The sequence below is a fragment of the Phyllobates terribilis genome, unplaced genomic scaffold (assembly GCF_046119375.1).
Source record: "Phyllobates terribilis strain yellow unplaced genomic scaffold, ASM4611937v1 Scaffold_3__8_contigs__length_932513732, whole genome shotgun sequence".
NCBI lineage: Eukaryota > Metazoa > Chordata > Amphibia > Anura > Dendrobatidae > Phyllobates > Phyllobates terribilis.
In genome coordinates, this window is record NW_027362763.1 from 124004199 (window position 1) to 124022469 (window position 18271).

The following is an 18271-nucleotide window of genomic DNA, read 5'->3' on the forward strand; positions in this document are numbered from 1 at the left end:
AGAACGCTGGCTGCGGGGCATGACAAGATCTCCAAGGCGTAAGTGGCTAGCTCCGGCCTTTTATCCAGATTGGAAGCCCAAAAAGAGCAAGGGTCCAGTGACACAGTCGTGGCTTCAATGTTTACTTGGAGATACTCCTGTACCATCGTCTCTAGGCGTTGACTATGTGTCAGACTTCTTGTCTCCTGTGGCCTTGCAAAGGATGGGCTAAAAAAGTGGTGAAATGATTCCGCAAAATTGATGTTACCACCAGATACTGTGGTTCTGTTACGGTTTGAGTGCTGAACACTTGACGGTCCCACGGTTGGCAAGTTGGAACTGTGAGATTCACTACGTGCACCACTGGTATTTTGTGGAAAAGCACATGTAAGATTCTGCAACAGTCTCTGCTGATACTCCTGCATGCGTGCATCCCTTTCTATGGCAGGAATAATTTCTGCAAATTTACTTTTTGTACCGGGGATCTAACAGTGTGGCAACCCAGTAGTCAGGATTATTTCTAATTCTCACAATTCGAGGGTCATGTTGCAGGTAGTGCAGCAAGAAGGCACTCATGTGTGTTGCGCATCCAGGAGCACCAAGTCCCTGTTGTGTTGGTGGCGAGGTAACAATCATGCTTCCTTCCTCTGTCCTCTCCCCCCAACCTTGCACAACAGAAATGTGATCAAGGTCTCCCTCATCTGATGAGTCTTCCATCAGTTCGTCCTCCACTTCTTCCTGGGCTCCTGCACCTTCCTCACTAGTTTGGCTGCTACCATGCGCCCTGGTAAAACCATCTCCCCCACCCTCACATGCCTGCCGCCTTGGTGCTGCCGACCGTCTGGACCTTGCAGATGTTAGCCCTTCCGCATACAACTCCTCCTCCTCTACTTCCTCCACCTCCTCTTGTGCCACCACCTGACTCCGAATTCTGTTTAACATGTGCTCCAGCATGTAAATCACCGGAATAGTCATGCTGATAATGGCATCGTCAGCACTAAACATCTTCGTCGCCATTTCAAAACTGTGCAGAAGGGTGCATAGGTCCCTGATCTGAGACCACTCCTCCAGCGTGATTTGCCCCACCTCTGAATCTCGTTGGCCCAGGCTATATGTCAGAACGTATTGCACCAGGGCTTGTCGGTGCTGCCACAGTCGCTGCAACATGTGCAGAGTTGAATTCCACCGGGTAGGCACATCGCATTTTAGCCGGAGAAGTGGCAGGCCCAACGACTTCTGTAGAGATGTAAGTCGCTGAGCTGCGGGATGCGAACGGCGGAAGTGAGCACACAGCGACCGTGCCCTCTGCAGAAGGCCATCTAGTCTGGGATAGTGGGCTAAAAATTGCTGGACAACCAGGTTCAACACGTGAGCCATACAAGGCACGTGTGTGACATTGCCCCGGCGAAGGGCCGCACCCAGGTTTGCAGCATTGTCGCACACGGCCTTCCCTGGTTTCAGGTCCAGTGGAGACAACCATTCATGAAATTGGTTCTCCAGAGCTGACCACAACTCCTCAGCTGTGTGACTCACATTTCCCAGACATTTCAATGTAAAAACCGCCTGATGACGTTGAGCCCTACTGCCAGCATAGTAAGGAGGTGTGCAGGATCCCTTCTGCGCAGTTAGAAAGCTTGTGGCATGACCAGACAGGCTTTGGGTGCAGGTGGAAGACCGAGAGGAGGTTGAGGAGGCAGAAGCAGTGGAGGAAAAATGACATAAAGAGGATTGACGCACAACTCGTGGGGACGGCAAGACTTGGACAGCAGCCCCTTGTCCTGCTGTCACCATAGTTACCCAGTGCCCAGTCAGCGACATGTAACGCCCCTGTCCATGCCTACTCGTCCAAGTGTCTGTGGTGAAATGCACCCTGTCACACACAGAGTTTCTCAAAGAAGCGGTGATGTTGTGTGCGACATGCTGGTGGAGAGCAGGCACACCTTTCTTTGAGAAGTAGTGCCGACTGGGCATCTGGTACTGGGGCACTGCGACGGACATAAGGTCTCGAAAATCCTCTGTGTCCACCAGGCGGAAAGGCAGCATTTCTGTAGCCAAGAGCTTGCAGATGGTGAAATTCAACCTCTTAGCTTTCTCATGGCTAGGAGGAAATGGTCTTTTACTTGTCCACATCTGAGGGACCGAGGGCTGGCTATTGTGCTTAGACGGGGTTGATAAGGGTGTCCCCGGCAAACTGCCGGTCTGTGAGGAAGATGCAGGCGGACATGTTAGGTTGCCTTGATCCAAAGGTGGTGCTATCGATGTCGGACAGCGCTCAAGACCAGCTGGTGTTACCACCTCCAAAGAAAATGATGACCTGCCAATCACGCTGGCTGTTGCGGGTAAAGAGGTGGCAGGTCTGCGCCCCAAAACAGGTGTGACTGCTTTCCCCCCAGTCACAGAGGATGAAGAGGCCGCGGATGCACAAGATATGGCAGACGGTGGTTGGCCCGGCCGGCTAGACCGCATTGTAGCACACTGAGCTTCCCACTGCAACTTATGCTTCATGTCCATGTGCCGATTCATGCATGAAGTACTCAAACTATGTATTTTTTGGCCTCTACTTAGCTTTTGCTGACAAATGTTACAGATAACACGAGTTGGGTCATCTTTATCGATCTGAAAAAATGCCCAGGCTATGCAAGGCTTAGCACCCATGCGACCTGAAGAGCCACCACGACTTGTGGTGAGAGGCAGAGTTGTGTTTGAGGATGCAGTTGTTGACGTGCTTCCAGTACTACGTCTCTGTCCAGGAAGGCGCAACCTGACCTCGTCGTCACTAGCATCTTCCTCCACCTCCTCTGCTGACCTCATCTCTTGGCTGACTGTGGGTTGACAGTAAGTGGGATCTCCGACCTCATCATCATCACCCTGTGCGTTATCACACCCGTCGTCCTCAGAGCCAACCTGTTCCTGCCCTGACAAAAAACTAAAGTTGTCGCTCCAATCAGGTATTTGAGTCTTATCATCGTCTTCCTCATTGTCTCCACCAACAGGAGTTACAGTTTGGGAATGAGGGTCTACATTATGGTCAGAACCTTCTGCGTCTGGTCCTGGATCCGACTCATAAAGATTCTGGGCATCAGTGCAGATCATTTCCTCGTCTGGATTCACAGAAGCGCTGGAGTCGACCTCTGATTCCCAGGCTATAGTATGAGTAAACAGCTCTGCAGACTCAACCATCTGTTCTACCTCATACTCAGACGGGCAGCTGGAGATTTGGGAGCTGTGAGGAAGCAAGTGCGATTTGGGTGACACCTTTGAGGACTGGAGTATTTGTGATGTTGAAGTTGATGTGGAGGAGAGCCCACTTAAAGGAGCACTTGATATCCGTTGAAGCACCTGCTGTTTTTGTGCCTCATCTGGAATTTGTAGCGATTGGCGTGGCCGTAAGAAAGGGATCTTATCACATTGTCCGCTAAAAGAAGTAGACATTTTAGTTTGGCTGGAAGATGGTCTTTCTTCTGCACCTACCCCACGGACACAACCTTTTTTCCCCTTCCCAACACGCCTATTCCCCTTTCCACCAGCAGCAGGCCTTTTTCCACTCATTTTGGTGGTTAACTAATTCACAACTCTGGAGTTGTTTGCACAAAAAAACAATGGATGGTAACCGAGCAGAGCTGAGTGGCCAAACTGTGGTATTAGGCCAAAACTATTGGCTGGGTTAGATGCAGAAAAAAATTATTTTTAATTTGCAACCTGATGGAGGTCAGTATAGATGGACTAATAGACTAAGTCCCACACACCGCTAGAAGCCCAAATATTTTTTCAGAGCTAGATGCAGAAATTTTTTTTATTCAATTTGCAACCTGATGGAGGTCAGTATAGATGGACTAATAGACCAAGTCCCACACACTGCTAGAAGCCCAAATATTTTTTCAGAGCTAGATGCAGAAAAAAATTATATTTAATTTGCAACCTGATGTAGGTCAGTATAGATGGACTAATAGACCAAGTCCCACACACCGCTAGAAGCCCAAATATTTTTTCAGAGCTAGATGCAGAAAAAAATTATTTTTAATTTGCAACCTGATGGAGGTCAGTATAGATGGACTAATAGACCAAGTCCCACACACCGCTAGAAGCCCAAATATTTTTTCAGAGCTAGATGCAGAAAAAAATTATATTCAATTTGCAACCTGCTGGACGTCAGTATAGAAGGACTAATAGAACAAGTCCCACACACTGCTAGAAGCCCAAATATTTTTTCAGAGCTAAATGAAGAAAAAAATTATTTTTAATTTGCAACCTGATGGAGGTCAGTATAGATGGACTAATAGACCAAGTCCCACACACTGCTAGAAGCCCAAATATTTTTTCAGAGCTAGATGCAGAAAAAAATTATTTTTAATTTGCAACCTGATGGAGGTCAGTATAGATGGACTAATAGACCAAGTCCCACACACCGCTAGAAGCCCAAATATTTTTTCAGAGCTAGATGCAGAAATTTTTTTTATTCAATTTGCAACCTGATGGAGGTCAGTATAGATGGACTAATAGACCAAGTCCCACACACTGCTAGAAGCCAAAATATTTTTTCAGAGCTAGATGCAGAAAAAAATTATTTTTAATTTGCAACCTGATGGAGGTCAGTATAGATGGACTAATAGACCAAGTCCCACACACTGCTAGAAGCCCAAATATTTTTTCAGAGCTAGATGCAGAAAAAAATTATTTTTAATTTGCAACCTGATGGAGGTCAGTATAGATGGACTAATAGACCAAGTCCCACACACCGCTAGAAGCCCAAATATTTTTTCAGAGCTAGATGCAGAAAATTTTTTTATTCAATTTGCAACCTGATGGAGGTCAGTATAGATGGACTAATAGACCAAGTCCCACACACTGCTAGAAGCCCAAATATTTTTTCAGAGCTAGATGCAGAAAAAAATTATTTTTAATTTGCAACCTGATGGAGGTCAGTATAGATGGACTAATAGACCAAGTCCCACACACTGCTAGAAGCCCAAATATTTTTTCAGAGCTAGATGCAGAAAAAAATTATTTTTAATTTGCAACCTGATGGAGGTCAGTATAGATGGACTAATAGAACAAGTCCCACACGCTGCTAGAAGCCCAAATATTTTTTCAGAGATAAATGAAGAAAAAAATTATTTTTAATTTGCAACCTGATGGAGGTCAGTATAGATGGACTAATAGACCAAGTCCCACACACTGCTAGAAGCCCAAATATTTTTTCAGAGCTAGATGCAGAAAAAAATTATTTTTAATTTGCAACCTGCTGTAGGTCAGTATAGAAGGACTAATAGAACAAGTCCCACACACTGCTAGAAGCCCAAATATTTTTTCAGAGCTAGATGCAGAAAAAAATTATATTCAGTTTGCAACCTGATGGAGGTCAGTATAGATGGACTAATAGAATGATGCTATGCCCAAAAGATTTTACTTCACTAGGTGCAGTAAAAAAATTGGTATTCTATACACAGGTGGTATATCTTGCAACACAGATAGGCTACTCCACTGACTAACACACTCTGCAATAGGCCAAAAAGGATTAGCTTTGCTAGATTCAGCCAAATGCTGTGAAAAAAACTTGCACAGCACTGGCACAGACCTGCCTGGCAAAAACTGATAGGAACTGATGTAACCTAGTCCTGAAAAGGACTCCAATTACAATTAGTCTTTACTCCCACAATCTATCTATTTAAGAGCACAGACCTGCCTGATAAAAGTCGTAGGAAATGCTGTAACCTAGTCCTTAAAAGGACTGCAATCACAACTATTCCCTACTCCCAAGCTATCTGTATATTTGTGCGAAAATTGGCTTGAAATTAACAAGGTATAGCGCACACAGCAACAGCGGTGCCGTCTAACACGCAGCTGCAGCAGTGAGAAAATGGTGGCGACGGGGAAAATGGCTTGGTCTTATAGGGCAAGGACATGTGACATACACTGCCAATCACACATGCCCTTGCTTGTGTGAAAAAAAGCACTTCGCTCCGTGTGTGCGCTGCTGATAGGCTGACAGATTGCACCTCCCCACTGCAAATGCGGGAAAGAGAAAAAAAAATGGAGATCTTCATTGTTCCTGCAGAGATCCATCCCCTGCCCCTCCCCCCGCCCCGCTGTACACTCAAACTGCGTATTAACATTAATTTTCATCATTACTGAGAAAAAATCCAGTTATGATTTTGGTGCACGAACAGTTATCGAACATAACCTCGAACAGCCGAATTTTTCTCAAATTGTTCGTGTTCGCCGACCGGCTCGAACACCGCCCAAAACAGCTCGAATTTGAGATTGGCGAACAGTTCGAGTAGAACAACGCTCATCTCTAGTTCTGAGTTACGGAAATATTGACTATGTTAAGTATTTTTATATTTTGTCAGATATTTATGTTTCACTACTTCCATGCTCTTCACCTTCTTTTTTACTTCTCCCACACTTTCTCCTTCATCATCCTCAGCATCAGCATCTTTTTCATCTTCTTCTTCTTCACCTTCTTTGTATTATTCTTTTTTTTACATTCTTCTTATTCAACTATTATTCTTCTTCATATTCTACTTCTTCATCTTCTTCATATTCTTCTTCTTCATCATATTCTTATTTGTGACAGGCATTCCTGTAGTTGTTATCTATAAAAGTTTGAACATTACACCTTTCATTCTGCCCGTCACAAAAGATTTACAACAGGATTTGTCCGCGTTCAGTTTGGCCTGCAGCAGCAGGTCTTTTCCAGGGGCACCAGGAGGAATGGACTCACCCCCATACAAGGCTTAGTCATCTTCTGCTTATAATTTAGATAATATCTTTTGCTCTGATTTTTAGTCTTATGCTTAATGTTCTTCCGCTTTTTGTTCTGCAGCTTCTTGTACTTCTGCTTCTTGGTTTTCTGTCTCTTGTTCTTCTGTATCTTGGTGGTTGTCTTCTTGTTCTTTGTCCTCTTGGTCATCTTCTTCAGGGTCATCTTCTTGGTCTTCTTCGGGGGGTCTTCAGGGTCGTCTTCAGGGTCGTCATCTTCGGGGTCCTCGTCTTCTTCTGGGTGGTCTTCAGGGTCCTCGTCTTCAGGGTCGTCGTCTTCGGTGTCCTCGTCTTCTTCGGGGTGATCTTCAGGGTCATCATCTTCAGGGTCCTCGTCTTCAGGGTCGTCGTCTTCGGGGTCCTCGTCTTCTTCGGGGTGGTCTTCAGGGTTGTCGTCTTCAGGGTCGTTGTCTTCGGGGTCCTCGTCTTCTTCGGGGTGGTCTTCAGGGTCCTTGTCTTCGGGGTCCTCGTCTTCTTCGGGGTGGTCTTCAGGGTCCTCGTCTTCAGGGTCCTCGTCAGGGAGATCCAGAGTGATTACCAAGAACCATTTCAAAAAGCTTGAGCTTGGAAATGTAGCAGAAGGTACAAGAAGGCTGAGGAACTGCCGAGAACCGGCTGATGGTACTGGAACCCGGATGGGTAGCAGAAGGTACAAGAGCCAATGGAACTACCAAGGACCAGCTGACAGTACTGGAACGCGGTTACTAAGCAGGAGTTACCTGTGCCAGAAAGCACTACCAAGGACCAGCAGACGTTGGTGGAACTTGGATAAAGAGAAGGAGGCACCTAAGTCAAAGGCACTGCCGAGAACCAGCTGACGGTACTGGAACCCGAACTGGTAGCAGAAGGTACAAGAGCCAATGGAACTACCGAGGACCAGCTGACGGTACTGGAACTCGGTTACTAAGCAGGAGGTACCAGTGCCAGAAAGCACTACCAAGGACCAGCAGACATTGGTGGAACTTGGATACCGAGAAGGAGGCACCTAAGCCAAAGGCACTTCCAAGAACCAGCTGACGGTACTGGAACCCCGATAGGTAGCAGAAGGTACTCATGAAAAAAAAAGTTGCAAGGCCGCGAGCCGGCCGCCGTTACCGAAACCCACAGTCCTACAGGGGGTGCTTGTCTTATTGGCACTATGGAACCAGCCTTCATTGCCAGATCCCGCAGCCCACATAGGAGTCACCTAAACTGCAGGCACCATAGAGTCGGCTAACCTGACCGCAACACGACAGGACAACGTATTGGAGGCAAAGTGACGTTAACACTACCCGGAAACAGCTGGCATGCTGGAACAAGGCTGGGCAGGAGGGAGTACCCGTGCCAAAGACACTGCCGGGAACGAGCTGACGGTACTGGAACCCGGATGGGTAGCAGAAGGTACAAGAGCCAATGGAACTACCGAGGACCAGCTGATGGTACTGGAACCCGGTTACAAAGCAGGAGGTACCTGTGCCAGAAAGCACTACCAAGGACCAGCAGACGTTGGTAGAACTTGGATATCGAGAAGGAGGCACCTAAGCCAAAGGCACTGCCGAGAACCAGCTGACGGTACTGGAACCCGGATGGGTAGCAGAAGGTACTAGAGCAAACGAAACTACCGAGGACCAGCTGACGGTACTTGAACCTGGATGGGTAGCAGAAGGTACAAGAGCCAATGGAACTACCGAGGATCAGCTGACGGTACTGGAACCCGGTTACTAAGCAGGAGGTACCTGTGCCAGAAAGCACTACCAAGGACCAGCAGACGTTGGTGGAACTTGGATACCGAGAAGGAGGCACCTAAGCCAAAGGCACTTCCGAGAACCAGCTGACGGTACTGGAACCCGGATGGGTAGCAGAAGGTACCCATGAAAAAAAAAGTTGCAAGGCCGCGAGCCGGCCGCAGTTATCGAAACCCACAGTCCTACAGGTGGGTGCTTGTCTTATTGGCACTATGGAACCAACCTTCATTGCTAGATCCCGCAGCCCACATAGGAGTCACCTAAACTGCAGGCACCATAGAGTCGGCTTACACGACCGCAACACGACAGGACAACGCATTGGAGGCAAAGTGACGTTGACACTACCCGGAAACAGCTGGCGTGCTGGAACCAGGCTGGGCAGGAGGGAATACCCGTGCCAAAGACACTGCTGGGAAACAGCTGGCGGTGCTGGAACACAGGGTAAATACTAAAAACAGAGTGGAGCCAGAGGCCTAATTGGAGCAAGTTTAAAATCTGTAGTAGTGTGAATGTGGACAGAGCAGGAGAAATTGCCCGACAAACAGCAGGGGAACAGCTGATGTTACTGATCCCCAATAACACGGCAGCAAGTGTTGAATGTGCAGACGGCAATTCTGAGCGCCAACTGGTGGTGTTGGAGCTCAGGGATAATATTGAAAACAGAGGAGCCAGAGGTGTAATTGGAGCAACTTTAAAATCTCTAGTAGTGTGAATGTGGACAGAGCAGGAGAAATTGCCGTACACACAGCTGGGGATCAGCTGAAGTTACTGAACCCCAATAACACTGGAGCAAGCGTTGACTGTGCAGACGGCACTTCTGAGCAGCAAATAGCGGTGTTGGAGCCCAGGGTAAATACTAAATACAGAGGAGCCAGAGGTGTAATTGGAGCAAGTTTTAAATCTGTAGTACAGTGGATGTGGACAGAGCAGGAGAATTTTCCGGACACACAGCTGGGGATCAGCTGACGTTACTGAACCCCAATAACACTGGAGCAAGCATTGACTGTGCAGATGGCACTTCTGAGCAGCAACTATCGGTGTTGGAGCCCAGGGTAAATACTAAAAACAGAGGAGCCAGAGGTGTAATTGGTGCAAGTTTTAAATCTGTAGTACAGTGGATGTGGACAGAGTAGGAGAATTTGCCGGACACACAGCTGGGGATCAGCTGATGTTACTGAACCCCTAAAACACGGCAGCAAGCGTTGACTGTGCAGACGGCACTTCTGAGCAGCAACTGGCCGTGTTGGAGCCCAGGGTAAATACTAAAAGCAGAGGAGCCAGAGGTGTAATTGGAGCAAGTTTTAAATCTGTAGTACAGTGGATGTGGACAGAGCAGGAGAATTTGCGGGACACACAGCTGGACATCAGCTGACGTTACTTAAAGCCAATAACCTGACAGCAAGCGTTGAATGTGCAGACGACACTTCTGAGCAGCAACTAGCGGTGTTGGAGCCCAGGGTAAATACTAAAAACAGAGGAGCCAGAGGTGTAATTGGAGCAAGTTTTAAGTCTGTAGTACAGTGGATGTGGACAGAGCAGGAGAATTTGCTGGACACACAGCTGGGCATCAGCTGACGTTACTGAACCCCAATAATACTGGAGCAAGCGTTGACTGTGCAGACGGCACATCTGAGCAGCAACTAGCGGTGTTGGAGCCCAGGGTAAATACTAAAAACAGAAGAGCCAGAGGTGTAATTGGAGCAAGTTTTAAATCTGTAGTACAGTGGATGTGGACAGAGCAGGAGAATTTGCCGGACACACAGCTGGGGAACAGCTGACGTTACTGAACCCCAATAACACGGCAGCAAGCGTTGACTGTGCAGACGGCACTTCTGAGCAGCAACTAGTGGTGTTGGAGCCAGGGTAAATACTAAAAACAGAGGAGCCAGAGGTGTAATTGAAGCAAGTTTTAAATCTGTAGTACAGTGGATGTGGACAGAGCAGGAGAATTTGCCGGACACACAGCTGGGGATCAGCTGACGTTACTGAACCCCAATAACACGACACCAAGCGTTTACTGTGCAAATGGCACTTCTGAGCAGCAACTAGCGTTGTTGGAGCCCAGGGTAATTACTAAAAACAGAGGAGCCAGAGGTGTAATTGGAGCAAGATTAAAATCTGTAGTACAGTGGATGTGGACAGAGCAGGAGAATTTGCTGGACTTACAGCTGAAGATCAGCTGACATTACTGAACCCCAATAATACTGGAGCAAGAGTTGACTGTGCAGACGGCACTTCTGAGCAGCAACTAGCAGTGTTGGAGCCTAGGGTAAATACTAAAAACAGAGTTGCCAGAGGAGTAATTGGAGCAAGTTTTAAATCTGTAGTACAGTGAATGTGGACAGAGCAGGAGAATTTGACGGACACACAGCTGGGGATCAGCTGATGTTACTGAACCCCAAAAACATGGCAGAAAGCGTTGACTGTGCAGACGGCACTTCTGAGCAGCAACTATCCGTGTTGGAGCCCAGGGTAAATATTAAAAGCAGAGGAGCCAGGGGTGTAATTGGAGCAAGTATTAAATCTGTAGTACAGTGGATGTGGACCGAGCAGGAGAATTTGTGGGACACACAGCTGGACATCAGCTGACGTTACTGAAAGCCAATAACACGACAGCTAGCGTTGAATGTGCAGACGGCACTTCTGAGCAGCAACTAGAGGTGTTGGAGCCCAGGGTAAATACTAAAAACAGAGGAGCCAGAGGTGTAATTGGAGCAAGTTTTAAATCTGTAGTACAGTGGATGTGGACAGAGCAGGAGAATTTGCCAGACACACAGCTGAAGATCAGCTGACGTTACTGAACCCCAAAAACACTGGAGCAAGCATTGACTGTGCAGACGGCACTTCTGAGCAGCAACTAGAGGTGTTGGAGCCCAGGGTAAATACTAAAAACAGAGGAGCCAGAGGTGTAATTGGAGCAAGTTTTAAATCTGTAGTACAGTGGATGTGGACAGAGCAGGAGAATTTGTCGGACACACAGCTGGGGATCAGCTGACGTTACTGAACCCCAATAACACGACAGCAAGCGTTTACTGTGCAGACGGCACTTCTGAGAAGCAACTAGCGGTGTTGGAGCCCAGAGTAATTACTAAAAACAGAGGAGCCAGAGGTGTAATTGGAGCAAATTTTAAATCTGTAGTACAGTGGATGTGGACAGAGCAGGAGAATTTGCTGGACACACAGCTGAGGATCAGCTGACGTTACTGAACCCCAATAACACTGGAGCAAGCGTTGACTGTGCAGACGGCACTTCTGAGCGGCAACTAGCGGTGTTGGAGCCCAGGCAAAATACTAAAAACAGAGGAGCCAGAGGTGTAATTAGAGCAAGATTTAAATCTGTAGTACAGTGGATGTGGACAGAGCAGGAGAATTTGCCGGACACACAGCTGGGGGTAAGCTGATGTTACTGAACCCCAATAACACGACAGCAAGCATTGACTGTGCAGACGGCACTTCTGAGCAGCAAATAGCGGTGTTGGAGCCCAGGGTAAATAATAAAAACAGAGGAGCCAGAGGTGTAATTGGAGCAAGTTTTAAATCTGTAGTACAGTGGATGTGGACAGAGCAGGAGAATTTGCTGGACACACAGGTGGGGATCACCTGACGTTACTGAACCCCAGTAACACTGGAGCTAGCGTTGACTGTGCAGACGGCACTTCTGAGCAGCAAGTAGCGGTGTTGGAGCCCAGGGTAAATACTAAAAGCCGAGGAGCCACAGGTGTAATTGGAGCAAGTTTTAAATCTGTAGTACAGTGGATGTGGACAGAGCAGGAGAATTTTCCGGACACACAGCTGGGGATCAGCTGACGTTACTGAACCCCAATAACATGGCAGCAAGCGTTGACTGTGCAGACGGCACTTTTGAGAAGCAACTAGCGGTGTTGGAGCCCAGGGTAAATACAAAAAGCAGAGGAGCCAGAGGTGTAATTGGAGCAAGTTTTAAATCTGTAGTACAGTGGATGTGGACAGAGCAGGAGAAATTGCCGGACACACAGCTGGGGATCAGCTGACGTTACTGAACCCCAATAACACGGCAGCAAGTGTTGACTGTGCAGACGGCACTTCTGAGCAGCAACTAGCAGTGTTGGATCCCAGGGTAAATACTAAAAACAGAGGAGCCAGAGGTGTAATTGGAGCAAGTTTTAAATCTGTAGTACAGTGGATGTGGACAGAGCAGGAGAATTTGCCGGACACACAGCTGGGCATCAGCTGACGTTACTGAACCCGAATAACACTGGAGCAAGCGTTGACTGTGCAGACGGCACTTCTGAGCAGCAACTAGCGATGCTGGAGCCAAGGGTAAATACTAAAAACAGAGGAGCCAGAGGTATAATTGGAGCAAGTTTTAAATCTGTAGTACAGTGGATGTGGACAGAGCAGGAGAATTTGCCGGACACACAGCTGGGGATCAGCTGACGTTACTGAACCCCAATAACACGGCAGTAAGCATTAACTGTGCAAACGGCACTTCTGAGCAGCATCTAGCTTTGTTGGAGCCCAGGGTAAATACTAAAAACAGAGGAGCCAGAGATGTAATTGGAGCAAGTTTTAAATCTGTAGTACAGTGGATGTGGACAGAGCAGGAGAATTTGCCGGACACACAGCTGGACATCAGCTGACGTTACTGAACCCCAATAACACTGGAGCAAGCATTGACTGTGCAGACGGCACTTCTGAGCAGCAACAAGCGATGTTGGAGCCCAGCTTAAATACTAAAAGGAGAAGAGCCAGAGGTGTAATTGGAGCAAGTTTTAAATCTGTAGTACAGTGGATGTGGACAGAGCAGGAGAATTTTCCGGACACACAGCTCGGGATCAGCTGATGTTACTGAATCCCAATAATACTGGAGCAAGCGTTGACTGTGCAGACTGCACTAATGAGCAGCAACTAGCGGTGTTGGAGCCCAGGGTAAATACTAAAAGCAAAGAAGCCAGAGGTGTAATTGGAGCAAGTTTTAAATCTGTAGTACAGTGGATGTGGACAGAGCAGGAGAATTTGCTGGACACACAGCGGTGGATCAGCTGACGTTACTGAACCCCAATAACACTGGAGCGAGCATTGACTGTGCAGATGGCACTTCTGAGCAGCAACTAGCGGTGTTGGAGCCCAGGCTAAATACTAAAAACAGAGGAGCCAGAGGTGTAATTGGTGCAAGATTTAAATCTGTAGTACAGTGGATGTGGACAGAGCAGGAGAATTTGCCGGACACACAGCTGGGGGTCAGCTGATGTTACTGAACCCCAATAACACGACAGCAAGCGTTGACTGTGCAGATGGCACTTCTGAGCAGCAACTAGCGTTGTTGGAGCCCAGGGTAAATATTAAAAACAGAGGAGCCAGAGGTGTAATTGGAGCAAGTTTTAAATCTGTAGTACAGTGGATGTGGACAGAGCAGGAGAATTTGCTGGACACACAGGTGGGGATCACCTGACGTTACTGAACCCCAGTAACACTGGAGCTAGCGTTGACTGTGCAGACGGCATTTCTGAGCAGCAACTAGCGGTGTTGGAGCCCAGGGTAAATACTAAAAGCAGAGGAGCCAGAGGTGTAATTGGAGCAAGTTTTAAATCTGTAGTACAGTGGATGTGGACAAAGCAGGAGAAATTGCCGGACACACAGCTGGGGATCAGCTGACGTTACTGAACCCCAATAACACGGCAGCAAGCGTTGACTGTGCAGACGGCACTTCTGAGCAGCAACTAGCGGTGTTGGAGCCCAGGGTAAATACTAAAAACAGAGGAGCCATAGGTGTAATTGGAGCAAGTTTTAAATCTGTAGTACAGTGGATGTGGACAGAGCAGGAGAATTCGCCGGACACACAGCTGGACATCAGCTGACGTTACTGAACCCCAATAACACTGGAGCAAGTGTTGACTGTGCAGACGGCACTTCTGAGCAGCAACTAGCGATGTTGGAGCCCAGGGTAAATACTAAAAGGAGAGGAGCCAGAGGTGTAATTGGAGCAAGTTTTAAATCTGTAGTATAGTGGATGTGGACAGAGCAGGAGAATTTGCTGGAAACACAGCTGGGGATCAGCTGACGTTACCGAATCCCAATAATACTGGAGCAAGCGTTGACTGTGCAGACTGCACTAATGAGCAGCAACTAGCGGTGTTGGAGCCCAGGGTAAATACTAAAAACAGAGAAGCCAGAGGTGTAATTGGAGCAAGTTTTAAATCTGTAGTACAGTGGATGTGGACAGAGCAGGAGAATTTGCCGGACACACAGCGGTGGATCAGCTGACGTTACTGAACCCCAATAACACTGGAGCGAGCATTGACTGTGCAGACGGCACTTCTGAGCAGCAACTAGCGGTGTTGGAGCTCAGGGTAAATACTAAAAACAGAGGAGCCAGAGGTGTAATTGGAGCAAGTTTTAAATCTGTAGTACAGTGGATGTGGATAAAGCAGGAGAATTTGCCGGACACACAGCTGGGGATCCGCTGACGTTACTGAACCCCAATAACACGGCAGCAAGCGTTGACTGTGCAGACGGCACTTCTGAGCAGCAACTAGCGGTGTTGGAGCCCAGGGTAAACACTAAAAGCAGAAGAGCCAGAGGTGTAATTGGAGCAAGTTTTAAATCTGTAGTACAGTGGATGTGGACAGAGCAGGAGAATTTGCCGGACACACAGCTGGGGATCAGCTGACGTTACTGAACCCCAATAACACTGGAGCAAGCGTTGACTGTGCAGATGGCACTTCCGAGCAGCAACTAGCGGTGTTGGAGCCCAGGGTAAATACTAAAAACAGAGGAGCCAGAGGTGTAATTGGAGCAAGTTTGAAATCTGTAGTACAGTGGATGAGGACAGAGCAGGAGAATTTGCTGGACACTCAGCTGGGGATCAGCTGACGTTACTGAACCCCAATAATACTGGAGCAAGCGTTGAGTGTGCAGATGGCACTTCTGAGCAGCAACTAGTGGTGTTGGAGCCCAGGGTAAATACTAAAAGGAGAGGAGCCAGAGGTATAATTAGAGCAATTTTTAAATCTGTAGTACAGTGGATGTGGACAGAGCAGGAGAAATTGCCGGACACACAGCTGGGGATCAGCTGACGTTACTGAACCCCAATAACACTGGCAGCAAGCGTTGACTGTGCAGACGGCACTTCTGAGCAGCAACTAGCGGTGTTGGAGCCCAGGGTAAATACTAAAAACAGAGGAGCCAGAGGTGTAATTGGAGCAAGTTTTAAATCTGTAGTACAGTGGATGTGGACAGAGCAGGAGAATTTGCAGACACACAGCTGGGCACCAGCTGACGTTACTGAACCCCAATAACACTGGAGCAAGCGTTGACTGTGCAGATGGCACTTCTGAGCAGCAACTAGCGATGCTGGAGCCAAGGGTAAATACTAAAAACAGAGGAGCCAGAGGTGTAATTGGAGCAGGTTTTAAATCTGTAGTACAGTGGATGTGGACAGAGCAGGAGAATTTGCCGAACACAAAGCTGGGGATCAGCTGACGTTACTGAACCCCAATAACACGGCAGTAAGCATTAACTGTGCAGACGGCACTTCTGAGCAGCATCTAGCAGTGTTGGAACCCAGGGTAAATACTAAAAACAGAGGAGCGAGAGATGTAATTGGAGCAAGTTTTAAATCTGTAGTACAGTGGATGTGGAGAGAGCAGTAGAATTTGCCGGACACACAGCTGGACATCAGCTGACGTTACTGAACCCCAATAACACTGGAGCAAGCATTGACTGTGCAGACGGCACTTCTGAGCAGCAACTAGCGATGTTGGAGCCCAGGGTAAATACTAAAAGGAGAGGAGCCAGAGGTGTAATTGGAGCAAGTTTTAAATCTGTAGCATAGTGGATGTGGACAGAGCAGGAGAATTTGCTGGAAACACAGCTGGGGATCAGCTGACGTTACTGAATCCCAATAATACTGGAGCAAGCGTTGACTGTGCAGACTGCACTAATGAGCAGCAACTAGCGGTGTTGGAGCCCAGGGTAAATACTAAAAACAGAGAAGCCAGAGGTGTAATTGGAGCAAGTTTTAAATCTGTAGTACAGTGGATGTGGACAGAGCAGGAGAATTTGCCGGACACACAGCGGTGGATCAGCTGACGTTACTGAACCCCAATAACACTGGAGCGAGCATTGACTGTGCAGACGGCACTTCTGAGCAGCAACTCGCGGTGTTGGAGCCCAGGCTAAATACTAAAAACAGAGGAGCCAGAGGAGTAAATGGTGCAAGATTTAAATCTGTAGTACAGTGGATGTGGACAGAGCAGGAGAATTTGCCGGACACACAGTTGGGGGTCAGCTGATGTTACTGAACCCCAATAACACGACAGCAAGCGTTGACTGTGCAGACGGCACTTCTGAGCAGCAACTAGCGGTGTTGGAGCCCAGGGTAAATATTAAAAACAGAGGAGCCAGAGGTCTAATTGGAGCAAGTTTTAAATCTGTAGTACAGTGGATGTGGACAGAGCAGGAGAATTTGCTAGACACACAGCTGGGGATCACCTGACGTTACTGAACCCCAGTAACACTGGTGCAAGCGTTGACTGTGCAGACGGCACTTCTGAGCAGCAACTAGCGGTGATGGAGCCCAGGGTAAATACTAAAAGCCGAGGAGCCAGAGGTGTAATTGGAGCAAGTTTTAAATCTGTAGTACAGTGGATGTGGACAGAGCAGGAAGAATTTGCCGGACACACAGCTGGGGATCAGCTGACGTTACTGAACCCCAATAACATGGCAGCAAGCGTTGACTGTGCAGATGGCACTTCTGAGCAGCAACTAGCGGTGTTGGAGCCCAGGGTAAATACTAAAAACAGAGGAGCCAGAGGTGTAATTGGAGCAAGTTTTAAATCTGTAGTACAGTGGATGTGGACAGAGCAGGAGAATTCGCCGAACACACAGCTGGGCATCAGCTGACGTTACTGAACCCCAATAACACTGGAGCAAGCGTTGACTGTGCAGACGGCACTTCTGAGCAGCAACTAGCGGTGCTGGAGCCAAGGGTAAATACTAAAAACAGAGGAGCCAGAGGTGTAATTGGAGCAAGTTTTAAATCTGTAGTACAGTGGATGTGGACAGAGCAGGAGAATTTGCCGGACACACAGCTGGGGATCACCTGACGTTACTGAACCCCAATAACATGGCAGTAAGCATTAACTGTGCAGAAAGCACTTCTGAGCAGCATCTAGCGGTGTTGGAGCCCAGGGTAAATACTAAAAACAGAGGAGCCAGAGATGTAATTGGAGCAAGTTTTAAATCTGTAGAACAGTGGATGTGGACAGAGCAGGAGAATTTGCCGGACACACAGCTGGACATCAGCTGACGTTACTGAACCCCAATAACACTGGAGCAAGTGTTGACTGTGCAGACGGCACTTCTGAGCAGCAACTAGCGATGTTGGAGCCCAGGGTAAATACTAAAAGGAGAGAAGCCAGAGGTGTAATTGGAGCAAGTTTTAAATCTGTAATACAGTGGATGTGGACAGAGCAGGAGAATTTGCCGGACACACAGCTGGGGATCGGCTGACATTACTGAACCCCAATAACATGGCAGCAAGCGTTGACTATGCAGACGGCACTTCTGAGCAGCAACTAGCAGTGTTGGAGCCCAGGGTAAATACTAAAAGCAGAGGAGCCAGAGGTGTAATTGGAGCAAGTTTTAAATATGTAGTACAGTGGATGTGGACAGAGCAGGAGAATTTGCCGGACACATAGCTGGGGATCAGCTGACGTTACTGAACCCCAATAACACTGGAGCAAGCGTTGACTGTGCAGACGGCACTTCTGAGCAGCAAGTAGCGGTGTTGGAGCCCAGGGCAAATACTAAAAACAGAGGAGCCA